This window comes from Electrona antarctica (genome assembly GCF_951216825.1).
Source record: "Electrona antarctica genome assembly, chromosome: 16".
Taxonomy (NCBI): Eukaryota; Metazoa; Chordata; class Actinopteri; order Myctophiformes; family Myctophidae; genus Electrona; species Electrona antarctica.
The window spans coordinates 24,791,658-24,815,788 of record NC_136797.1 but is presented as its reverse complement, the minus strand read 5'-3'; the positions used below and the strand labels follow the sequence as shown (position 1 = coordinate 24,815,788).

At 44.5% G+C, this 24,131-nt stretch overlaps 1 protein-coding gene across 1 annotated transcript in view; it reads left to right on the top strand.

Annotated features, from left to right (window-relative positions):
• The window catches only part of LOC306939671 (carboxyl-terminal PDZ ligand of neuronal nitric oxide synthase protein), a 450,703-nt gene that overhangs the window by 289,806 nt on the left and 136,766 nt on the right, over nt 1-24,131 (top strand). The gene's annotated exons all lie outside the window — the stretch shown is intronic.

Below are 24,131 nucleotides of genomic sequence, written 5' to 3'. Positions count from 1 at the left end.
CAGCTGACTACCAAGTCCAAGGACACAAGTGTCCTCTGTTTTCATTGTACAAAAGATATTGGCTACTTTCTCATGTAATCTGTTTCTTTATGGATAAGGTTCCCACGAGACTTATGGTGAATGTGTCACAGTTTTAGCTGAGAGACCCGGCCTTGACTTCACCCAACACAGGTACAAAAGGTCTCTGTTGGTACACTCTACACAGAGTGGCAACATCATCCACTGGCACTGCCCTGCGTCAACAACCACAGAACCAACAGAAACGTACTATGGGCTCGTTCTGTGACAAATCCCCATATTCCCTGTCATTTTCCACATGCCATTCATTCGTTCATTTGTGGTTTTGGTCCTTTCCCTGCATCAAGAACAATAAGGGTTATATATCCGAGGTAAATGAATACTGAAATGATATAAATGTCCTCCCCAACATCAGCTGCCCCAACTTTATAAAAAGTATGACAAATGGCTCAGAATTAGTTGATTAGAGTCTTGTAACTGAATCTTCCTCAACAAGGCCTTCAATAACCAATAACAAAGTCTGACTTCTGTCCCTGCTCAGTGCCCACTCACTCAAGTCCAGTGAATGCCAGCCAACCAATTTGATATTCACAGGGACAAAACGGAGGTGATTAAACATGTTGTGGCCGTTTGTGGAATGCATTATTCACTCCCAAACCACCTCAAAACGGCCCTCAAAAGCCACCTTGTTACACATTCTAGCTGTTGGGAAGAGATAAATGAGTTTAGTATCCACACGAACATGCTGACCTGTGATTTTCTGTACTGCCATCTTGCTTTTTGTTTGATGTTTTGAAATGATCTAGATGCGAAATTGTAACAGATCATTTAAATCTTTATCCGACCATGTCAGCTGACTTCAGACAATGTGTAAATCACCGCCGAGTCAGAGAACCACACCATCAAGTTCAATAAGGGTTATTGTTGGAGGTAAATGACAATTGAAAATGAATGAATTTCGTCTCCTAACATCAGTTATCAGTAATATTTTTAATTGGTTTATTGTTGTATATTTATATATTTTCAATGTGAAATATATAGGCCTACAACAGTTTTTTGTCAACGGATGAATGTAATAACATTTAGCAGCACTAGAGGTCCTCCTTTGATAGAAAACGGGTCCTGGTATAGGATAGAAAACCAGCAAAGGTCCTGGTAGGGTTGCAAACCAGCAGTACTATAGAGGCCCTGGTAGAATAACAGAATAACAATAATCAGGATAGGTGCAGGTCAAAATTGTACTTAAGTACAGTACTTAAATGTACTTAGTTATACTTTCCACCACTGTTCATGAGGTCAGTATCTAGGCATCAAGCTGCAGCCTTATGGCTTATTCCCATTAGCTATTGAAAAATAGCAGATCTACAAGCTCATAGCGCGCTACGAGCTTGTAGGTCTGCTATTTTTGAAAAATCGTAAAAATGCGGCACAAATCTTTGTATATATATATTCTTTCAGAGCGAAGGTTTTTTTTTTTTCGACGTCAGGCCTAAATGAGCAAACAGACACAACACCACAAGTTATAAGTTTAAACATCTGGATCTACGCTACTGGCTAGTAGGGTTCCCAAGTAGCCTAGTTGTGGAGGTATTAAGTAGCAGCATTAGAATTTGTACTAGAACTGTTAGAACATACACGCACATTATGTAGGCTTACATATTACATCGAGATTCTGCACATTTAAAGATTGACACAGCGTCTTCCATAAAATAAATGTACACTGAATGCAAAGTACCTCAATAGAATTGGGTTCTAACTACCTCTATATGTGTCCTGGCTGGTGTGAGGCAACTCAAGATAGTGGGACCCAAAAGCAGAACAGACAGGCAGGAGCAGAGCAGGTCAAACACTGATTTATTCTCCAGAAACACACTAGGTTACATGACTGGCACATAAACAACATCTAAAAACTAGCAGGGAACACGAGGAAGGGTTCAAAATAAATAGAGTTAATACCGGGGAAACCATACACAGGTGCTGGTGAACAGAACTGACCAATCAATCAATTCAACACAGGGTATGAACCATTATATAACTCTATGGCCTTAACACAGGACACAGGTGGAGTAAACTAGACCAATCACAAGGTTAGACAACACAGGCAACAGTAGGCAAAACAGGAAACACTAGGACATCACATCATTACAAAATAACAGTATAGCCTACAACAGACAGATCTCATGACACTATGGCTTTAACATGTCAAATGTGTCCAAAGTAAAAATGTGTACAATCTTCCTTAAAGGATTTGCCCATTCCTGACCACTTGCACATTTAAGATTTTTCAAGTGAGAAGGGGTAGTAGACTAGTAGTGGCTGTAGGTGCCTGTTCCTTGAACAAGATAGATGCCATTTGTGTTTCCTGTGAGAACACTTACAATGCAGAAATACCTTCAATTGTCCTCTAGAGGGAGTGCTAGTTAAACAAATAACTGTGCTGAACTTTAACTGTACACCCTTTCTTGAGAGAGGATTAGGGTAAGAGATTGTAATTGTCTCCACCAGGCCGAAGGCATGGGGAGAGAGTATGTTTTGCACTCCGTCCGTCCGTCTGTGTGTCCGTGTGGCCGTGTGTGTGTGTGTGTCCGTCCTTCCGTCTGTGAACAGCTAATCTCCGGCACCGTTAACCCGGTCGATGCCAAAGTTTGTACACCCACTCCCTGGATGCCAACGATGAACCTCTGCCCCCAAATTTCCAGAATGGCCTGTTATAGCGCCACCAGGAGGCCGCTTTGTGCAAAACAGGTTTTTGGACAGTACACCTACAGATTTTGTAGGTGTACTGTCCATGTACATCTGGTGGAGCTGATGTTCCTCCCGGGGAAGGGCTGTCCGCACCGAGACATGGCCATCACCATTGATAATGCTGTGGTGACCTCAACTCGGACTGCGAAAAATCTGGGTGTGACCCTGGACGATCAACTGACGTTCTCGGCAAACATCGCATCAGTGACAAGGTCCTGCAGATTCCTCCTCTACAACATCAGGAGGATTCGCCCCTTCCTCACGGAGAAGGCAGCCCAGGTGCTCATCCAGGCTCTCGTCATCTCCCGCCTGGACTACTGCAACTCCCTCCTTGCTGGTGCTCCGGCATCTGCCATCAGACCTCTGGAGCTTGTTCAGAAAGCTGCGGCTCGTCTGGTGTTCAACCGCCCCAAGTTCTCCCACACAACCATCCTTCTCCGTTCTCTACACTGGCTCCCCGTAGCGGCCCGCATCCAGTTCAAAACCCTGGTGTTAGCCTATAGGGCAGTGAAAGGAACAGCTCCTTCCTACCTCCGGGCTATGGTCGATGCCTACACCCCTGCCCGACCACTTCGGTCTGCCACCTCGGGGCGACTGATTGCCTCGTCACTCAAGGGTCCTTCTGGCCGATCCACACGGTCACGACTCTTTTCTGTTCTGGCCCCACAGTGGTGGAATGAACTCCCCACTGATGTTAGGACAGCAGAGTCACTGCCCATATTTCGCCGCAGGTTGAAAACCCACCTCTTCAGGAAACACTACCCTTCCTCTCTGCCTGACCTACTTGTTGTTAACTAGTTGTACGAACGCTTGTTTTCTATTGTTGTATTGTTTATTGGATCTTGTTTAGTCGATACACTTAATTGTTTTAGCTCATGCTCATTTGATTTAGCTATTTTGTCTCATCTGTTTAAGGAAATAGGTAGCTGATATATTGCACTTTTACCTTAGCGCTAGGTATACTCTTGGTTGCTTGTTTTTGCAGAAAATGCACTAAAGACTTCTGGTGATTATTAGTTTTTGTTCCCTACCTATGTTGAATACACTTATTGTAAGTCGCTTTGGATAAAAGCGTCTGCTAAATGACTGTAATGTACATCACGCAAATTGGTCACAGTCTCTCTAGAGCCATTCAACGAAACGGGTCTTTCAGATTTCTCAGACTCCATCCTGATTGGCTAAGATTGGCTTCCAAAGTTCGCAGGAGTGCTCAGTTTCAAACAAAATGCTGCAAATCATGATGTGATTTCACGATGTGATTTCACGGAAATCACATTGTGTGATTTCCGTGAAATTGTGCACGCACATTCCCACTAGGCCGAGGAAGAAATGCCACATGAACATTTTCAACTCAGCCTCATGGTGGCGCTATAACTGGCCGAAAAGTGTTTTTACCTCAAACTGCACGGATCTGTGGATAACTTTGTATGCCAACTCCCTAGAGGCCAAGGAAAAACCTTTGCCTGGAATTTTTCACATCTGCTCTTTATAGCGCCACCAGGAGGCCGACATGTAAAACACATTTTCTAATATTACTCCTTCAGATTTTATCCAAATTTCACGCAAATCGGTACACATGCTCTCCATAGTCATGTGATCAAGACGGGTTTGTTTGATTTCTCATAATCCACCCTCATTGGCTACAATAAAATTCTAAACTTTTCAGGAGTAGCCTGCTTTGTACCCGTTTTGTACAAATCGCCACAACTACTCAACGCAGCGATTGTGGTGAAACTGTGCATGCATATTCCCACTAGGCGTTGGAAGAAATGCCACAGTTTTCAAATCAGCCTCATGGTGGCGCTACAACAGGCCAAGCCGCGTCTCACACACACACAATAAATACACAATAAATAAATTGATAATAAATAAATTGATAATTTGACTACATTGCAATTGCATTGGGGTAAAGTTGGACATGGCATATGGAAAGTAGGTGCACTAAGGCAGTGGTGGTCCAGGGACCCCCGGAGTCCTTGAGGGACTTCCAGGGGGTCCCCAGCTAAATGATAGTTAGGAACCAAATGGACCCTTATGTGTCTGTAACTCAATTACAAACACATTAAAACAAAACTCCAACATGAATTGCATTAAATCACAGTTACATCAATACCAATATATAAAACACAATTCAATTGCATTAATTCAACATACATGAAATCTCAATTATAAAACACAGATTAAAACATAAACACTGGTACAGAATAACTTTAATTAATTAATTTAGCCTAAAGTAGTTCTTTCAACTATATTCATCTATATTCAAGTAAATAACTGTCACCCTTAGATCTCCATATACTGTATGGAGCTGACCTATTCTGACATTCCATATGTTGATCTGACCTAATCAAACCCTTACAATCAAGACACGCTCCATGGCCAGTACAGAATTCATTCCATATGTTGATCTGACCACCCAGGTGGTCAGACTTCTCGCCCTCAGGCGTCTTACTGGTATTGTGAGTATGTGTATCTTGACAATAATCTATTTTGTCATAGATAACTGCCCATTTTGCTGACTATTGTACATGCTCAGTCCACGATAGTTGACTGTCAAGGACGATGCCCAGCAATTTGGCGTTGTCCACCTGTTGTATGGGCTCACCAGCTATTGATAAGTCAAGTTTAGGTGTGGTAATCAATTTGTGTCGTGACCCAAAAACAATGCTCTTAGTTTTGCATATATTTAAGGCTAATTTGTTTGTTTTTATCCAATCCTATACTATATTCAGCTCAAAACTTGATTTAATTCATGGCATGAGCTTGCAGTATAATGTACGGTGGAATCATCTGCGTGCATTCTTATATACCTGCGTTATTCACAGCAGAGGGCAAGTCATTTGTGAATATTGAAAACAGGAGAGGTCCTAAACAACTTCCCTGAGGAATCTCACATGCTAGCATACTACAATTGGAGAAACAAAGTCAAAGTCATATGATTTGTCACACACGTCACTGCAGTGAAATTTGTTCTCCGCACTTGACCCATCTCTTGGAGCAGTGAGCCGCAGCCAAGGAGCGGTGAGCAGCAGCCATGACGCGCTCGGGAATCATTTGATTAGTAGATTTGACCCCCCAATCCAACCCTTTGATGCTGAGTGCCAAGCAGGGATGCGTTGGGTCCCATTTTTACAGTCTTTGGTATGACCCGGCCAGGGATCGAACCCCCGACCTCCCAGTTTCAGGGCGGACACTCTAACCTCAAGGCCACTGTCTATACTGTAACACATACGTTTATCAAGTAGAATATCATGATCATGTCCATGCGTGCAAATATGATAGGTACAAGCATTCCTTTGTCCCTCTGTCAATCAATCACACTCCTTAACCGAGTCCTTGCTGAGAGCAGACAGGGTAGGGGTAGAAGATGTTGAGGTGATGCTCTTCTTTTATGTCAGGTATGCTACTAGTCCTACATACTTACACCTAGAAACCCCAATCAAACCTACTTAGGTTCATCTTACGGTGGACATGTTTGCCTGAAAATGAATCTTCTTTCACCTAGAAACTCCATTCACACTTTGTATAATTCAGCTTACTGTGGAGACACATGCTGGAACTTTTTACTTTGAAATGTTTTGTAGTTCTGAGTTATTTAACTAAACGCCCAATGCATTCTCAATGGCAATAGCACAAACTTTGGCACGCTATTAATCCTGCATACTAATCCTGCATACTTACACCTAGAAACCCCAAGTTTTATCATTGAGCTTACTGTTATTTATCAGTACCCGACACGTGGTTTGAACCTTCAAGGTATCCTGTGGTGTCTCGTATGACTAGCCCACAGCGTCATTGGTACCAGCCATTACACGCTGCTTTTTTTTTTTTAACAGTTTTGAAGTTGTTCTTTTGGAAATCGGTCTTTAAAGTAAAGACTTGAGTAGGGTTTGAACCCACAACCTCCCGGCCAGATCATGTAGCCAGTGTCCTAACTCACTGAGTTACTTGCTACCTGCCAGAACAGTCTTCCTTTGCCTTTGATTAGACTTTAGGGAGACTGGGATTTGAACATGAACTCTCTGTGCTGAGAGTCTGTCTGATCATCAGCCCCTACTACACCATCAGTCAGTATCAACTGCCTCTTTGTACTGTTGAAGCGATCTTTTGTATGTTAGCCTTCAGTTAGTAAAGTTGAAAGAATTGAGTCCTGAACACAGAATCACATTCATCAAATGCTTTGAGCAATGTTTTGTAGTATAACACCCGGGAATCGAACCCAGGTCCCCCGCACGGAAGGCCAACATCTTAACCGATAAACCAAAGCAGTTGCCTATGGTGCAGGGGAGATATGACTTTTGAGGTCATCAGGCTGAGGCTGTGAGCCACTGCTACAATAGCCTTCAGTGAATACAGCTCTACATGTTCAAATCCCTGTTCGCCTATAGTTTAATGCTGGAGTGTTTCAACTTTACTAACTGAAGGCCAACACACACAATTACCAGGAAACTTTGGCTGAGGATGTCTGACTGATGGCGCAGTGGTCTAATGATGAGACTTTCAGTACAGACTTTCTGTGTTCAAGTCTCATTCAATGCTGCAGTAATTTGAACTTTTCAAGGCTCGAATAAAAAAAAAATCAAAAGCACCAGGAGACATCTGCTGAATGCCCAAAGGTGCCTTGGCAGTAGAGGCAGTAGAGCTTTATTAACTGAAGGCTATTCTAGCAGTCGCTCACAGCCTCAGCCTGACGACCTCAAAACTCTAATATCTCTCCTGAGTCTTAGGCAATTGCCTTTGTCTTGTCTCAGTGGTCAGGATGTTGGCTTTCCACGTGGGAGACCAGGGTTCGATTCCCTGCTGTTACACTAACATGCAAAAGAAGACCTCAACAGCGCTAAGAAACATCTGACTAATATGATTCTGTGTTATTTTAACTGAAGGCTGACAAACAAAAGATCACTTCAAAATTACCAGGAGACTCTGGCTGAGGATGTCTGACTGATGGCGCAGTGGTCTAATGATGAGACTTTCAGTACAGACTTTCTGTGTTCAAGTCTCATTCAATGCTGCTGTAATTTGAACTTTTCAAGGCTCAAATAAAAAAAGAAAAACTCAAAAGCACCAGGAGACATCTGCTGAATGCTCAATGGAGTGGTGATTTTTTTTTTGAAAATCATGAAAAACGACATACTATAGCATACTATAGCATACTATAGCATATTATAGCATGTCGTTTTTTGTGATTTTGGAGGATTTGAAAAAAAGATGAAAATAGTATGCCGTCCGAAAAAAAAAAATAACTTTGGCATGCTACTACTCCTACATACTTACACATAAAATCCCCATTCAAACCTATTTAGGTTCATCTTACGGTGGACATGTTTGCCTGAAAAGGAATCTTTGAAATATTTCATAGTTTTAGAAATATAGTGCTTTCAAATTTGAGAAATTTATAATGGCAGATAGTGGCACGTCAAAAATCCCTTTCACCTAGAAACTCCATTCACACGTTTTATAATTCAGCTTACTGTGGAGACACATGCTGGAACCTTTTAGGTCAGGGGACCTTAGTATAATTGCCTTATTTGAATCTGAATCCAACATATAAAAAACATATTTGTGATTTTTGTTCGTTTAATTTGATTCCAGCAAACAGAAATTTGCTAGTTTTTCCTTTTTTTGTTCAGAATTGAAAAATGGGAAAACGCTAAACGAAAAATCACAAAAACTGGTCAAGGGACCTTAGTATAAGTATGTTTGTTCAATTTAATCCAGCAAAAAGAAAATTGCTATTTTTTTCCTTTTTTTGTTCAGAATTGAAAAATGGGAAAACACTAACCGAAAAATCACAAAAATGGTAGTGCCTTAGTATAATTCTGTTTGAGTCCAGCAAACAGAAATTTGCTATTTTTTTCCTTTTTTTTGTTCAGATTTGAAAAATGTGAAGACTCGAAGCCAAAACCCAGCTTTTAAAAGCTGCCTCAAAGTTGAGTTTTCAGGAGAAAAAAAGCACGCAAAAAAAAAGCTGTTCATTCCAAGCTTCAAAACGAAAAAGCTGGTATACATAGAGATAACATGGGTGCAAGAAGCAAGAAGCTGCTTGATTATGCCTTTGGTTTTTTTGCACTACTGATTGTTACCCGTTTCCTTTCTTGTCAGTTAAAATTATCATTCATCATCACTTCCATCTTGTCCATCACCTAACCCTAACCCTAACCCTAACCCTAACCCTAGTTGTCTGTTACCAGATTGGTTACCATATGGTACCAGAACAAAACAAACAAGAAAGCAGTGTGAATTGTCTGGAACCAGTGGCGCAGTGTGTTAGAACGCTCCCACATTAGCGGGAGATGGTGAGTTCAAACCCCACTCAAGTCTTTACTTTCATGACCGATTTCAGAAGAAAAAAACCAACAAAAAAGCAGTGTGAATTGTCTGGAACCAGTGGTGCAGTGTGTTAGGACGCTGCCACATGATCGGGAGATGGTGAGTTCAAACCCCACTGAAGTCTTTACTTTCATGACCGATTTCAGAAGAAGAAAACCAACAAAAAAGCAGTTGAATTGTCTGGAACCAGTGGCGCAGTGTGTTAGAATGCTGCCACATGATCGGGAGATGGTGAGTTCAAACCCCACTCGAGTCTTTACTTTCAAGACCGATTTCAGAAGAAGAAAACCAACGAACTATCAACCAACACATTCATAGGCATATCAATCCCATGAATCCATTTTCTTATCAAGTTGAAGGCATCCCGGATTTTGTTGAGGGTGGGTTGGGTGTTTCACGGTTTCTCATCAACTCCATGTTAAATCACACAATTACCGCCCAACGGACACTAGCCCTAACCCTAACCCTAACCCTAACCCTAACCCTAACCCTAACCCTAGTTACCAGATTGGTTACCATATAGTACCAGAACAAAACAAACAAGAAAGCAGTGTGAATTGTCTGCAACCAGTGGCGCAGTGTGTTAGAAAGCTGCCACATGATCGGGAGATGGTGAGTTCAAACCCCACTCAAGTCATTACTTTCAAGGCCGATTTCAGAAGAAGAAAACCACCGACCTATCAACCAACACATTCAAAGGCATATCAATCCCATGTATCCGTTTTCTTATCAAGTTGAAGGCATCCCGGATTTTGTTGAGGGTGGGTTGGGTGTTTCACAGTTTCTCATCAACTCCATGTTAATTCACCCAATTACCCGCCAACGGACACTAACCCTAACCCTAACCCTAGTTGTCTGTTACCAGATTGGTTACCATATGGTACCAGAACAAAACAAACAAGAAAGCAGTGTGAATTGTCTGGAACCAGTGGCGCAGTGTGTTAGAACGCTCCCACATGATAGGGAGATGGTGAGTTCAAATCCCACCCAAGTCCTTACTTTCAAGACCGATTTCAGAAGAAGAAAACCAACAAAAAAGCAGTTGAGTTGTCTGGAACCAGTGGCGCAGTTTGTCAGGACACTGCCACATGATTGGGAAATGGTGAGTTCAAACCCCACTCAAGATTTTACTTTCAAGACCGATTTCAGAAGAAGAAAACCAACAAAAAAGCAGTGTGACTTGTCTGGAACCAGTGGCGCAGTGTGTTAGGACGCTACCACATGATCGGGAGATGGTGAGTTCAAACCCCACTCAAGTCTTTACTTTCAAGACCCATTTCAGAAGAAGAAAACCAACAACAAAGCAGTTGCATTGTCTGGAACCAGTGGCGCAGTGTGTTAGGACACTGCCACATGATCGGGAGATGGTGAGTTCAAACCCCACTCAAGTTTTTACTTTCAAGACCGATTTCAGAAGAAGAAAACCAACAAAAAAGCAGTTCAGTTGTCTGGAACCAGTGGCGCAGTGTGTTAGAAAGCTGCCACATGATCGGTAGATGGTGAGTTCAAACCCCACTCAAGTCTTTACTTTCAAGACCGATTTCAGAAGAAGAAAATCAACCAACACATTCATAGGCATATCAATCCCATTAATCCATTTTCTTATCAAGTTGAAGGCATCCCGGATTTTGTTGAGGGTGGGTTGGGTGTTTCACGGTTTCTCATCAACTCCATGTTAAATCACACAATTACCGCCCAACGGACACTAGCCCTAACCCTAACCCTAACCCTAACCCTAACCCTAACCCTTACCCTAACCCTAACCCTAACCCTAACCCTAGTTGTTACCAGATTGGTTACCATATGGTACCAGAACAAAACAAACAAGCAAGCAGTGTGAATTGTCTGGAACCAGTGGCGCAGTGTGTTAGAAAGCTGCCACATGATCGGGAGATGGTGAGTTCAAACCCCACTCAAGTCATTACTTTCAAGGCCGATTTCAGAAGAAGAAAACCACCGACCTATCAACCAACACATTCAAAGGCATATCAATCCCATGTATCCGTTTTCTTATCAAGTTGAAGGCATCCCGGATTTTGTTGAGGGTGGGTTGGGTGTTTCACAGTTTCTCATCAACTCCATGTTAATTCACCCAATTACCCGCCAACGGACACTAACCCTAACCCTAACCCTAGTTGTCTGTTACCAGATTGGTTACCATATGGTACCAGAACAAAACAAACAAGAAAGCAGTGTGAATTGTCTGGAACCAGTGGCGCAGTGCGTTAGAACGCTCCCACATTATCGGGAGATGGTGAGTTCAAACCCCACTCAAGTCTTTACTTTCAAGACCGATTTCAGAAGAAGAAAACCAACAAAAAAGCAGTGTGAATTGTCTGGAACCAGTGGCGCAGTGTGTTAGAACGCTCCCACATGATAGGGAGATGGTGAGTTCAAATCCCACCCAAGTCCTTACTTTCAAGACCGATTTCAGAAGAAGAAAACCAACAAAAAAGCAGTTGAGTTGTCTGGAACCAGTGGTGCAGTTTGTTAGGACACTGCCACATGATTGGGAAATGGTGAGTTCAAACCCCACTCAAGTTTTTACTTTCAAGACCGATTTCAGAAGAAGAAAACCAACAAAAAAGCAGTGTGACTTGTCTGGAACCAGTGGCGCAGTGTGTTAGGACGCTACCACATGATCGGGAGATGGTGAGTTCAAACCCCACTCAAGTCTTTACTTTCAAGACCCATTTCAGAAGAAGAAAACCAACAACAAAGCAGTTGCATTGTCTGGAACCAGTGGCGCAGTGTGTTAGGACACTGCCACATGATCGGGAGATGGTGAGTTCAAACCCCACTCAAGTTTTTACTTTCAAGACCGATTTCAGAAGAAGAAAACCAACAAAAAAGCAGTTCAGTTGTCTGGAACCAGTGGCGCAGTGTGTTAGGACGCTGCCACATGATCGGTAGATGGTGAGTTCAAACCCCACTGAAGTCTTTACTTTCAAGACCGATTTCAGAAGAAGAAAACCAACGAACTATCAACCAACACATTCATAGGCATATCAATCCCATTAATCCATTTTCTTATCAAGTTGAAGGCATCCCGGATTTTGTTGAGGGTGGGTTGGGTGTTTCACGGTTTCTCATCAACTCCATGTTAAATCACACAATTACCCCCCAACGGACACTAGCCCTAACCCTAACCCTAACCCTAACCCTAACCCTAACCCTAGTTGTTACCAGATTGGTTACCATATGGTACCAGAACAAAACAAACAAGAAAGCAGTGTGAATTGTCTGGAACCAGTGGCGCAGTGTGTTAGAAAGCTGCCACATGATCGGGAGATGGTGAGTTCAAACCCCACTCAAGTCATTACTTTCAAGGCCGATTTCAGAAGAAGAAAACCACCGACCTATCAACCAACACATTCAAAGGCATATCAATCCCATGTATCCGTTTTCTTATCAAGTTGAAGGCATCCCGGATTTTGTTGAGGGTGGGTTGGGTGTTTCACAGTTTCTCATTAACTCCATGTTAAATCACCCAATTACCCGCCAACGGACACTAGCCCTAACCCTAACCCTAGTTGTCTGTTACCAGATTGGTTACCATATGGTACCAGAACAAAACAAACAAGAAAGCAGTGTGAATTATCTGGAACCAGTGGCGCAGTGCGTTAGAACGCTCCCACATTATCGGGAGATGGTGAGTTCAAACCCCACTCAAGTCTTTACTTTCAAGACCGATTTCAGAAGAAGAAAACCAACAAAAAAGCAGTGTGAATTGTCTGGAACCAGTGGCGCAGTGTGTTAGAACGCTCCCACATGATAGGGAGATGGTGAGTTCAAATCCCACCCAAGTCCTTACTTTCAAGACCGATTTCAGAAGAAGAAAACCAATAAAAAAAAGCAGTTGAATTGTCTGGAACCAGTGGCGCAGTGTGTTAGGACACTGCCACATGATCGGGAGATGGTCAGTTCAAACCCCAGTCAAGTTTTTACTTTCAAGACCGATTTCAGAAGAAGAAAACCAACAAAAAAGCAGTGTGAATTGTCTGGAACCAGTGGCGCAGTGTGTTAGGACGCTGCCACATGATCGGGAGATGGTGAGTTCAAACCCCATTCAAGTCTTTACTTTCAAGACCCATTTCAGAAGAAGAAAACCAACAAAAAAGCAGTGTGAATTGTCTGGAACCAGTGGTGCAGTGTGTTAGAACGCTCCCACATGATCGGGAGATGGTGAGTTCAAATCCCACTCAAGTCCTTACTTTCAAGACCGATTTCAGAAGAAGAAAACCAACAAAAAAGCAGTTGCATTGTCTGGAACCAGTGGCGCAGTGTGTTAGTACACTGCCACATGATCGGGAGATGGTGAGTTCAAACCCCACTCAAGTTTTTACTTTCAAGACCGATTTCAGAAGAAGAAAACCAACTAAAAAGCTGTTGAGTTGTCTGGAACCAGTGGCGCAGTGTGTTAGGACGCTGCCACATGATCGGGAGATGTTGAGTTCAAACCCCACTCAAGTCTTTACTTTCAAGACCCATTTCAGAAGAAGAAAACCAACAAAAAAGCAGTGTGAATTGTCTGGAACCAGTGGCGCAGTTTGTTAGAACGCTCCCACATGATCGGGAGATGGTGAGTTCAAATCCCACTCAAGTTTTTACTTTCAAGACCGATTTCAGAAGAAGAAAACCAACAAAAAAGCAGTTCAGTTGTCTGGAACCAGTGGCGCAGTGCGTTAGGACGCTGCCACATGATCGGTAGATGGTGAGTTCAAACCCCACTCAAGTCTTTACTTTCAAGACCGATTTCAGAAGAAGAAAACCAACAAAAAAGCAGTATGAATTGACTGGACCCAGTGGCACAGTGTGTTAGGACGCTGCCACAAGATCGGGAGATGGTGAGTTCAAACCCCACTAAAGTCTTTACTTTCAAGACCGATTTCAGAAGAAGAAAACCAACAAAAAAGCACTGTTAATTGTCTGGACCCAGTGGCTCAGTGTGTTAGGACGCTGCCACATGATCAGGAGATGGTGTGTTCAAACCCCACTCAAGTTCCAGGGTGCAATCGCACCCCAGTATTTACTGTGACACTTTGCTTTCCACACTGACACCAAGTAGCACAGAAAAGCTGTGTTGTAGTAACCATCAGTTAGCTCAGTGTGATGAGAGGCTGTCCTTGGGAGCCACAGGTCCAGGGTTCATATCCCACATTAGTCATAATTGTGACACTTTGCTTTGCACACTGATTTCCAGAAGGACAACTTTAAAGCAACCCAGAAATTCACCATGATTGTGTGCCGGTAAGTGGCCCAGTGGATAAGTCAGATGATATCCGTAGTATACCTAGTAGAAGTGTGCCGGTTCAAACCCGACATACTCCTAGTAGGCAGTGATGGTTCAAATCACTGACACCTAGAGTAGGAGTGGCCCAGTGGATAAATCAGATCATATCCGTAGAATACCTAGTAGAAGTATGCCGGCCGACATACTCCTAGTAGGATGGTGCTAGTTCAAATCACCAACACCTACAGTAAGTAGGAGTGTGTGCAGTTAAGTCGCCTGGTGTATAAATCAGATAATATCCGTAGAATACCTTGTGGGGTGGTGCTGGTTCAAATCACCATCACCTAGAGTAGGTAGGACCGTGTGCCGTTAATTGGCCCGGTGGATAAATCAGATAATATCCGTAGAATACCTAGTGGGATGGTGCTGGTTCAAATCTCCATCACCTAGAGTAGGTAGGACCGTGTGCCGTTAATTGGCCCGGTGGATAAATCAGATAATAGCTGTAGAATACCTAGTAGGATGGTGCTGGTTCAAATCACCATCACCTAGAGTAGGTAGGTGGTCAGGTAAGAGTATGTAGGGGCAGAGTAGGTTGAGGTGTAGATAGGGGGAGAGTAGGCGAGGGTTGGTCAGTTAGGGGGAGGAGTAGGTGAGGGGGGTAAGGTAGGGGGAGATTAGACGAGGGGGGCGGCAGGCGAGGTGCAGAGTAGGCGAGGGGGGGGGCCAGGCAGGGGAAGAGTAGGTGAGGGGCTGGCAGGCAGGGGGAGAGTAGGAGAGGTGGGAGGCCAGGCAAGGGGAGAGTAGGCGAGGGGGGAGGCCAGGCAGGGGGAGAGTAGGTGAGGGGGGCCAGGCAGGGGGAGAGGAGGAGGGAGGCCAGGCAGGGGGAGAGTAGGAGAGGAGGGAGGCCAGGCAGGGAGAGAGGAGGGAGGCCAGGCAGGGAGAGAGGAGGGAGGCCAGGCAGGGGGAGAGTAGGAGAGGAGGGAGGCCAGGCAGGGGGAGACTAGGAGAGGAGGGAGGCCAGGCAGTAGGAGGGAGGCAGGGGTCTTCCTGACTTTTTATTATTATTATATATATTTTTTTTTTTCTAAAATTATTTTTAAAAAAAAATAGGAAGAGCCCCACTGCCTACTCTCCCCTTGCTTGGCATCGCCCCTCTCCTAACCTACTCTCCCCCTGCCTGGCCTCTCCCCCTGTCTGGCCCCCCTCGCCTAGTCTCAGCCTGCCTGCCACCCCCTCGCCTACTCTCCCCCTGCCTGGCCTCTCCCCTCTCCTACTCTCCCCCTGCCTGGCCTCCCCCCTCGCCTGGCCTCCCACCTCTCCTACTCTCCCCTGTCTGGCCCCCCTCGCCTAGTCTCAGCCTGCCTGCCACCCCCTCGCCTACTCTCCCCCTGCCTGGCCTCTCCCCTCTCCTACTCTCCCCCTGCCTGCCCTCCCTCCTCTCCTACTCTCCCCCTGCCTGGCCTCCCTCCTCTCTCCCTGCCTGGCCTCCCTCCTCTCCTACTCTCCCCCTGCCTGGCCTCCTCCTTTTCTCCCTGCCTGGCCTCCCTCCTCTCCTACTCTCCCCCTGCCTGCCCTCCCTCCTCTCCTACTCTCCCCCTGCCTGGCCCCCCTCGCCTACTCTCCCCCTGCCTGGCCTCCCCCCTCGCCTACTCTCCCCTTGCCTGGCCTCCCACCTCTCCTACTCTCCCCTGCCTGGCCCCCTCGCCTACTCTCCCCCTGCCTGCCACCCACTCTCCCCCTGCCTGCCAGCCCCTCACCTACTCTTCCCCTGCCTGGCCCCCCCCCCCTCGCCTACTCTCCACCTCGCCTGCCGCCCCCCTCGCCTAATCTCCCCCTACCTTACTCCCCTCACCTACTCCTCCCCCTAACTGACCAACCCTTGCCTACTCTCCCCCTATCTACACCTCAACGTACTCTGCCCCTACGTACTCTTACCTGACCACCTACCTACTCTAGGTGATGGTGATTTGAACCAGCACCATCCTACTAGGTATTCTACGGATATTATGTGATTTATCCACCGGGCCAATTAACGGCACACGGTTCTACCTACTCTAGGTGATGGTGATTTGAACCAGCACCATCCCACTAGGTATTCTACGGATATTATCTGATTTAACCACCGGGCCAATTAACAGCACACGGTCCTACCTACTCTAGGTGATGGTGATTTGAACCAGCACCATCCCACTAGGTATTCTACGGATATTATCTGATTTAACCACTGGGCCAATTAACGGCACACGGTACTACCTACTCTAGGTGATGGTGATTTGAACCAGCACCATCCCACTAGGTATTCTACAGATATTATCTGATTTATCCACCGGGCCAATTAACGGCACACGGTCCTACCTACTCTAGGTGATGGTGATTTGAACCAGCACCATCCTATGTCGGGTTTGAACCGGCAGACTGCTACTAGGTATTCTATGGATATTATCTGATTTATCCACCAGGCCACTTAACTGCACACACTCCTACTTACTGTAGGTGTTGGTGATTTGAACTAGCACCATCCTAGTAGGAGTATGTCGGCCAGCATACTTCTACTAGGTATTCTACGGATATCATCTGATTTATCCACAGGGACACTCCTACTCTAGGTGTCAGTGATTTGAACAATCACCGCCTACTAGGAGTATGTCGGGTTTGAACCGGCACACTTCTACTAGGTATACTACGGATATCATCTGACTTATCCGCTGGGCCACTTACCGGCACACAATCATGGTGAATTTCTGGGCTGCTTTAAAGTTGTCCTTCAGGAAATCAGTGTGCAAAGCAAAGTGTTACAGTTATGCCTAATGTGGGATTTGAACCCTGGACCTGTGGCTCCCAAGGACAGCCTCTCATCACACTGAGCTAACTGATGGTTACTACAACACAGCTTTTCTGTGCTACTTGATGTCAGTGTGGAAAGCAAAGTGTCACAGTAAAGACTGGGGTGGGATTGCACCCTGGACCTTTTTTTGTTTGAACTTGAGTGGGGTTTGAACCCACCATCTCCTGATCATGTGGCAGCGTCCTAACACACTGCGCCACTGGTTCCAGACAATTCAACTGCTTTTTATTGGTTTTCTTCTTCTGAAATCGGTCTTGAAAGTAAAGACTTCCGTGGGGTTTGAACTCACCATCTCCAGATCATGTGGCAGCATCCTAACACACTGCACCACTGGTTCCAGACAATTCAACTGCTTTTTTGTTGGTTTTCTTCTTCTGAAATCGGTCTTGAAAGTAAAGACTTGAGTGGGGTTTGAACTCACCATCTACCGATCATGTGGGGGGGTTCTATCACACTGCGCCACTGGTTCCAGACAATTCAACTGCTTTTTTGTTGGTTTTCTTCTTCTGAAATCGGTCTTGAAAGTAAAGACTTGAGAGGGGTTTGAACTCATCATCTCCCGATCATGTGGGAGCGTTCTAACACACTGCGCCACTGGTTCCAGACAATTCACACTGCTTTTTTGTTGGTTTTCTTCTTCTGAAATCGGTCTTGAAAGTAAAGACTTGAGTGGGGTTTGAACTCACCATCTCCCGATCATGTGGCAGCGTCCTAACACACTGCACCACTGGTTCCAGACAATTCAACTGCTTTTTTGTTGGTTTTCTTCTTCTGAAATCGGTCTTGAAAGTAAAGACTTGAGTGGGGTTTGAACTCACCATCTCCCGATCATGAGGCAGTGTCATAACACACTGCGCCACTGGTTCCAGACAATTCAACTGCTTTTTTGTTGGTTTTCTTCTTCTGAAATCGGTCTTGAAAGTAAAGACTTGAGTGGGGTTTGAACGCACCATCTACCGATCATGTGGGAGGGTTCTATCACACTGCGCCACTGGTTCCAGACAATTCACACTGCTTTTTTGTTGGTTTTCTTCTTCTGAAATCCGTCTTGAAAGTAAAGACTTGAGATGGGGGTTTGAACTCATCATCTCCCGATCATGTGGGAGCGTTCTAACACACTGCCCCACTGGTTCCAGACAATTCAACTGCTTTTTTGTTGGTTTTCTTCTTCTGAAATCGGTCTTGAAAGTAAAGACTTGAGATGGGGGTTTGAACTCATCATCTCCCGATCATGTGGGAGCGTTCTAACACACTGCGCCACTGGTTCCAGACAATTCACACTGCTTTTTTGTTGGTTTTCTTCTTCTGAAATCGGTCTTGAAAGTAAAGACTTGAGTGGTGTTTGAACTCACCATCTCCCGATCATGTGGCAGCGTTCTAACACACTGCGCCACTGGTTCCAGACAATTCACAGTGCTTTCTTGTTTGTTTTGTTCTGGTACTATATGGTAACCAATCTGGTACCAGACAACTAGGGTTAGGGTTAGGGTTAGGGTTAGGGTTAGGGTTATGGCTAGTGTCCGTTGGGGGGTAATTGGGTGATTTAACATGGAGTTGATGAGAAACCGTGAAACACCCAACCCACCCTCAACAAAATCCGGGATGCCTTCAACTTGATAAGAAAACGGATTAATGGGATTGATATGCCTTTGAATGTGTTGGTTGATAGGTCGTTGGTTTTCTTCTTCTTAAATCGTTCTTGAAAGTAAAGACTTGAGTGGGGTTTGAACTCACCATCTCCCGATCATGTGGCAGTGTCCTAACACACTGCGCCACTGGTTCCAGACAATTTAACTGCTTTTTTGTTGGTTTTCTTCTTCTGAAATCGGTCTTGAAAGTAAAGACTTGAGTGGGATTTGAACTCACCATCTCCCGATCATGTGGGAGCATTCTAACACACTGCTCCACTGGTTCAAGATAATTAACACTGCTTTTGTGTTGCTTTTCTTCTTCTTAAATCGGTCTTGAAAGTAAAGACTTGAGTGGGGTTTGAACTCACCATCTCCCGATCATGTGGCAGTGTCCTAACACACAACGCCACTGGTTCCAGACAATTCAACTGCTTTTTTGTTGGTTTTCTTCTTCTGAAATCGGTCTTGAAAGTAAAGACTTGAGTGGGATTTGAACTCACCATCTCCCGATCATGTGGGAGCATTCTAACACACTGCCCCACTGGTTCAAGATAATTCACACTGCTTTTGTGTTGCTTTTCTTCTTCTGAAATCGGTCTTGAAAGTAAAGACTTGAGTGGGGTTTGAACTCACCATCTCCCGATCATGTGGCAGCGTTCTACCAAACTGCGCCACTGGTTCCAGACAATTCACACTGCTTTATTGTTGGTTTTCTTCTTCTGAAATCGGTCTTGAAAGTAAAGTCTTGAGTGGGGTTTGAACCTACCATCTCCCGATCATGTGGCAGTGTCATAACACACTGCGCCACTGGTTCCAGACAATTCAACTGCTTTTTTGTTGGTTTTCTTCTTCTGAAATCGGTCTTGAAAGTAAAGACTTGAGTGGGATTTGAACTCACCATCTCCCGATCATGTGGGAGCATTCTAACACACTGCTCCACTGGTTCAAGATAATTCACAATGCTTTTGTGTTGGTTTTCTTCATCTGAAATCGGTCTTGAAAGTAAAGACTTGAGTGGGGTTTGAACTCACCATCTCCCGATCATGGGGCAGTGTCATAACACACTGCGCCACTGGTTCCAGACAATTCAACTGCTTTTTTGTTGGTTTTCTTCTTCTGAAATCGGTCTTGAAAGTAAAGACTTGGGAGGGGTTTGAACTCATCATCTCTCGATCATGTGGGAGCGTTCTAACACACTGCGCCACTGGTTCCAGACAATTCACACTGCTTTTTTGTTGGTTTTCTTCTTCTGAAATCGGTCTTGAAAGTAAAGACTTGAGTGGTGTTTGAACTCACCATCTCCCGATCATGTAGCAGGGTTCTAACACACTGCGCCACTGGTTCCAGACAATTCACAGTGCTTTCTTGTTTGTTTTGTTCTGGTACTATATGGTAACCAATCTGGTACCAGACAACTAGGGTTAGGGTTAGGGTTAGGGTTAGGGTTAGGGTTAGGGTTATGGCTAGTGTCCGTTGGGGGGTAATTGGGTGATTTAACATGGAGTTGATGAGAAACCGTGAAACACCCAACCCACCCTCAACAAAAACCGGGATGCCTTCAACTTCATAAGAAAACGGATTAATGGGATTGATATGCCTTTGAATGTGTTGGTTGATAGGTCGTTGGTTTTCTTCTTCTTAAATCGGTCTTGAAAGTAAAGACTTGAGTGGGGTTTGAACTCACCATCTCCCGATCATGTGGCAGTGTCCTAACACACAACGCCACTGGTTCCAGACAATTCAACTGCTTTTTTGTTGGTTTTCTTCTTCTGAAATCGGTCTTGAAAGTAAAGACTTGAGTGGGATTTGAACTCACCATCTCCCGATCATGTGGGAGCATTCTAACACACTGCTCCACTGGTTCAAGATAATTCACACTGCTTTTGTGTTGCTTTTCTTCTTCTGAAATCGGTCTTGAAAGTAAAGACTTGAGTGGTGTTTGAACTCACCATCTCCCGATCATGTGGCAGCGTTCTACCAAACTGCGCCACTGGTTCCAGACAATTCACACTGCTTTATTGTTGGTTTTCTTCTTCTGAAATCGGTCTTGAAAGTAAAGACTTGAGTGGGGTTTGAACTCACCATCTCCCGATCATGTGGCAGCGTCCTAACACACTGCACCACTGGTTCCAGACAATTCAACTGCTTTTTTGTTGGTTTTCTTCTTCTGAAATCGGTCTTGAAAGTAAAGACTTGAGTGGGGTTTGAACTCACCATCTCCCGATCATGAGGCAGTGTCATAACACACTGCGCCACTGGTTCCAGACAATTCAACTGCTTTTTTGTTGGTTTTCTTCTTCTGAAATCGGTCTTGAAAGTAAAGACTTGAGTGGGGTTTGAACGCACCATCTACCGATCATGTGGGAGGGTTCTATCACACTGCGCCACTGGTTCCAGACAATTCACACTGCTTTTTTGTTGGTTTTCTTCTTCTGAAATCGGTCTTGAAAGTAAAGACTTGAGATGGGGGTTTGAACTCATCATCTCCCGATCATGTGGGAGCGTTCTAACACACTGCCCCACTGGTTCCAGACAATTCAACTGCTTTTTTGTTGGTTTTCTTCTTCTGAAATCGGTCTTGAAAGTAAAGACTTGAGATGGGGGTTTGAACTCATCATCTCCCGATCATGTGGGAGCGTTCTAACACACTGCGCCACTGGTTCCAGACAATTCACACTGCTTTTTTGTTGGTTTTCTTCTTCTGAAATCGGTCTTGAAAGTAAAGACTTGAGTGGTGTTTGAACTCACCATCACCCGATCATGTGGCAGCGTTCTAACACACTGCGCCACTGGTTCCAGACAATTCACAGTGCTTTCTTGTTTGTTTTGTTCTGGTACTATATGGTAACCAATCTGGTAACAGACAACTAGGGTTAGGGTTAGGGTTAGGGTTAGGGTTAGGGTTATGGCTAGTGTCCATTGGGGGTTAATTGGGTGATTTAACATGGAGTTGATGAGAAACCGTGAAACACCCAACCCACCCTCAACAAAATCCGGGATGCCTTCAACTTGATAAGAAAACGGATTAATGGGATTGATATGCCTTTGAATGTGTTGGTTGATAGGTCGTTGGTTTTCTTCTTCTTAAATCGGTCTTGAAAGTAAAGACTTGAGTGGGGTTTGAACTCACCATCTCCCGATCATGTGGCAGTGTCCTAACACACTGCGCCACTGGTTCCAGACAATTCAACTGCTTTTTGTTGGTTTTCTTCTTCTGAAATCGGTCTTGAAAGTAAAGACTTGAGCGGGATTTGAACTCACCATCTCCCGATCATGTGGGAGCATTCTAACACACTGCTCCACTGGTTCAAGATAATTAACACTGCTTTTGTGTTGCTTTTCTTCTTCTTAAATCGGTCTTGAAAGTAAAGACTTGAGTGGGGTTTGAACTCACCATCTCCCGATCATGTGGCAGTGTCCTAACACACAACGCCACTGGTTCCAGACAATTCAACTGCTTTTTTGTTGGTTTTCTTCTTCTGAAATCGGTCTTGAAAGTAAAGACTTGAGTGGGGTTTGAACTCACCATCTCCCGATCATGTGGGAGCATTCTAACACACTGCTCCACTGGTTCAAGATAATTCACACTGCTTTTGTGTTGCTTTTCTTCTTCTGAAATCGGTCTTGAAAGTAAAGACTTGAGTGGGGTTTGAACTCACCATCTCCCGATCATGTGGCAGCGTTCTACCAAACTGCGCCACTGGTTCCAGACAATTCACACTGCTTTATTGTTGGTTTTCTTCTTCTGAAATCGGTCTTGAAAGTAAAGTCTTGAGTGGGGTTTGACCCTACCATCTCCCGATCATGTGGCAGTGTCATAACACACTGCGCCACTGGTTCCAGACAATTCAACTGCTTTTTTGTTGGTTTTCTTCTTCTGAAATCGGTCTTGAAAGTAAAGACTTGAGTGGGATTTGAACTCACCATCTCCCGATCATGTGGGAGCATTCTAACACACTGCTTCACTGGTTCAAGATAATTCACAATGCTTTTGTGTTGGTTTTCTTCATCTGAAATCGGTCTTGAAAGTAAAGACTTGAGTGGGGTTTGAACTCACCATCTCCCGATCATGGGGCAGTGTCATAACACACTGCGCCACTGGTTCCAGACAATTCAACTGCTTTTTTGTTGGTTTTCTTCTTCTGAAATCGGTCTTGAAAGTAAAGACTTGGGAGGGGTTTGAACTCATCATCTCTCGATCATGTGGGAGCATTCTAACACACTGCGCCACTGGTTCCAGACAATTCACACTGCTTTTTTGTTGGTTTTCTTCTTCTGAAATCGGTCTTGAAAGTAAAGACTTGAGTGGTGTTTGAACTCACCATCTCCCGATCATGTAGCAGGGTTCTAACACACTGCGCCACTGGTTCCAGACAATTCACAGTGCTTTCTTGTTTGTTTTGTTCTGGTACTATATGGTAACCAATCTGGTACCAGACAACTAGGGTTAGGGTTAGGGTTAGGGTTAGGGTTAGGGTTAGGGTTATGGCTAGTGTCCGTTGGGGGGTAATTGGGTGATTTAACATGGAGTTGATGAGAAACCGTGAAACACCCAACCCACCCTCAACAAAATCCGGGATGCCTTCAACTTGATAAGAAAACGGATTAATGGGATTGATATGCCTTTGAATGTGTTGGTTGATAGGTCGTTGGTTTTCTTCTTCTTAAATCGGTCTTGAAAGTAAAGACTTGAGTGGGGTTTGAACTCACCATCTCCCGATCATGTGGCAGTGTCCTAACACACAACGCCACTGGTTCCAGACAATTCAACTGCTTTTTTGTTGGTTTTCTTCTTCTGAAATCGGTCTTGAAAGTAAAGACTTGAGTGGGATTTGAACTCACCATCTCCCGATCATGTGGGAGCATTCTAACACACTGCTCCACTGGTTCAAGATAATTCACACTGCTTTTGTGTTGCTTTTCTTCTTCTGAAATCGGTCTTGAAAGTAAAGACTTGAGTGGGGTTTGAACTCACCATCTCCCGATCATGTGGCAGCGTTCTACCAAACTGCGCCACTGGTTCCAGACAATTCACACTGCTTTATTGTTGGTTTTCTTCTTCTGAAATCGGTCTTGAAAGTAAAGACTTAAGTGGGGTTTGAACTCACCATCTCCCGATCATGTGGCAGTGTCATAACACACTGCGCCACTGTTTCCAGACAATTCAACTGCTTTTTTGTTGGTTTTCTTCTTCTGAAATCGGTCTTGAAAGTAAAGACTTGGGAGGGGTTTGAACTCATCATCTCCCGATCATGTGGGAGCGTTCTAACACACTGCGCCACTGGTTCCAGACAATTCAAACTGCTTTTTTGTTGGTTTTCTTCTT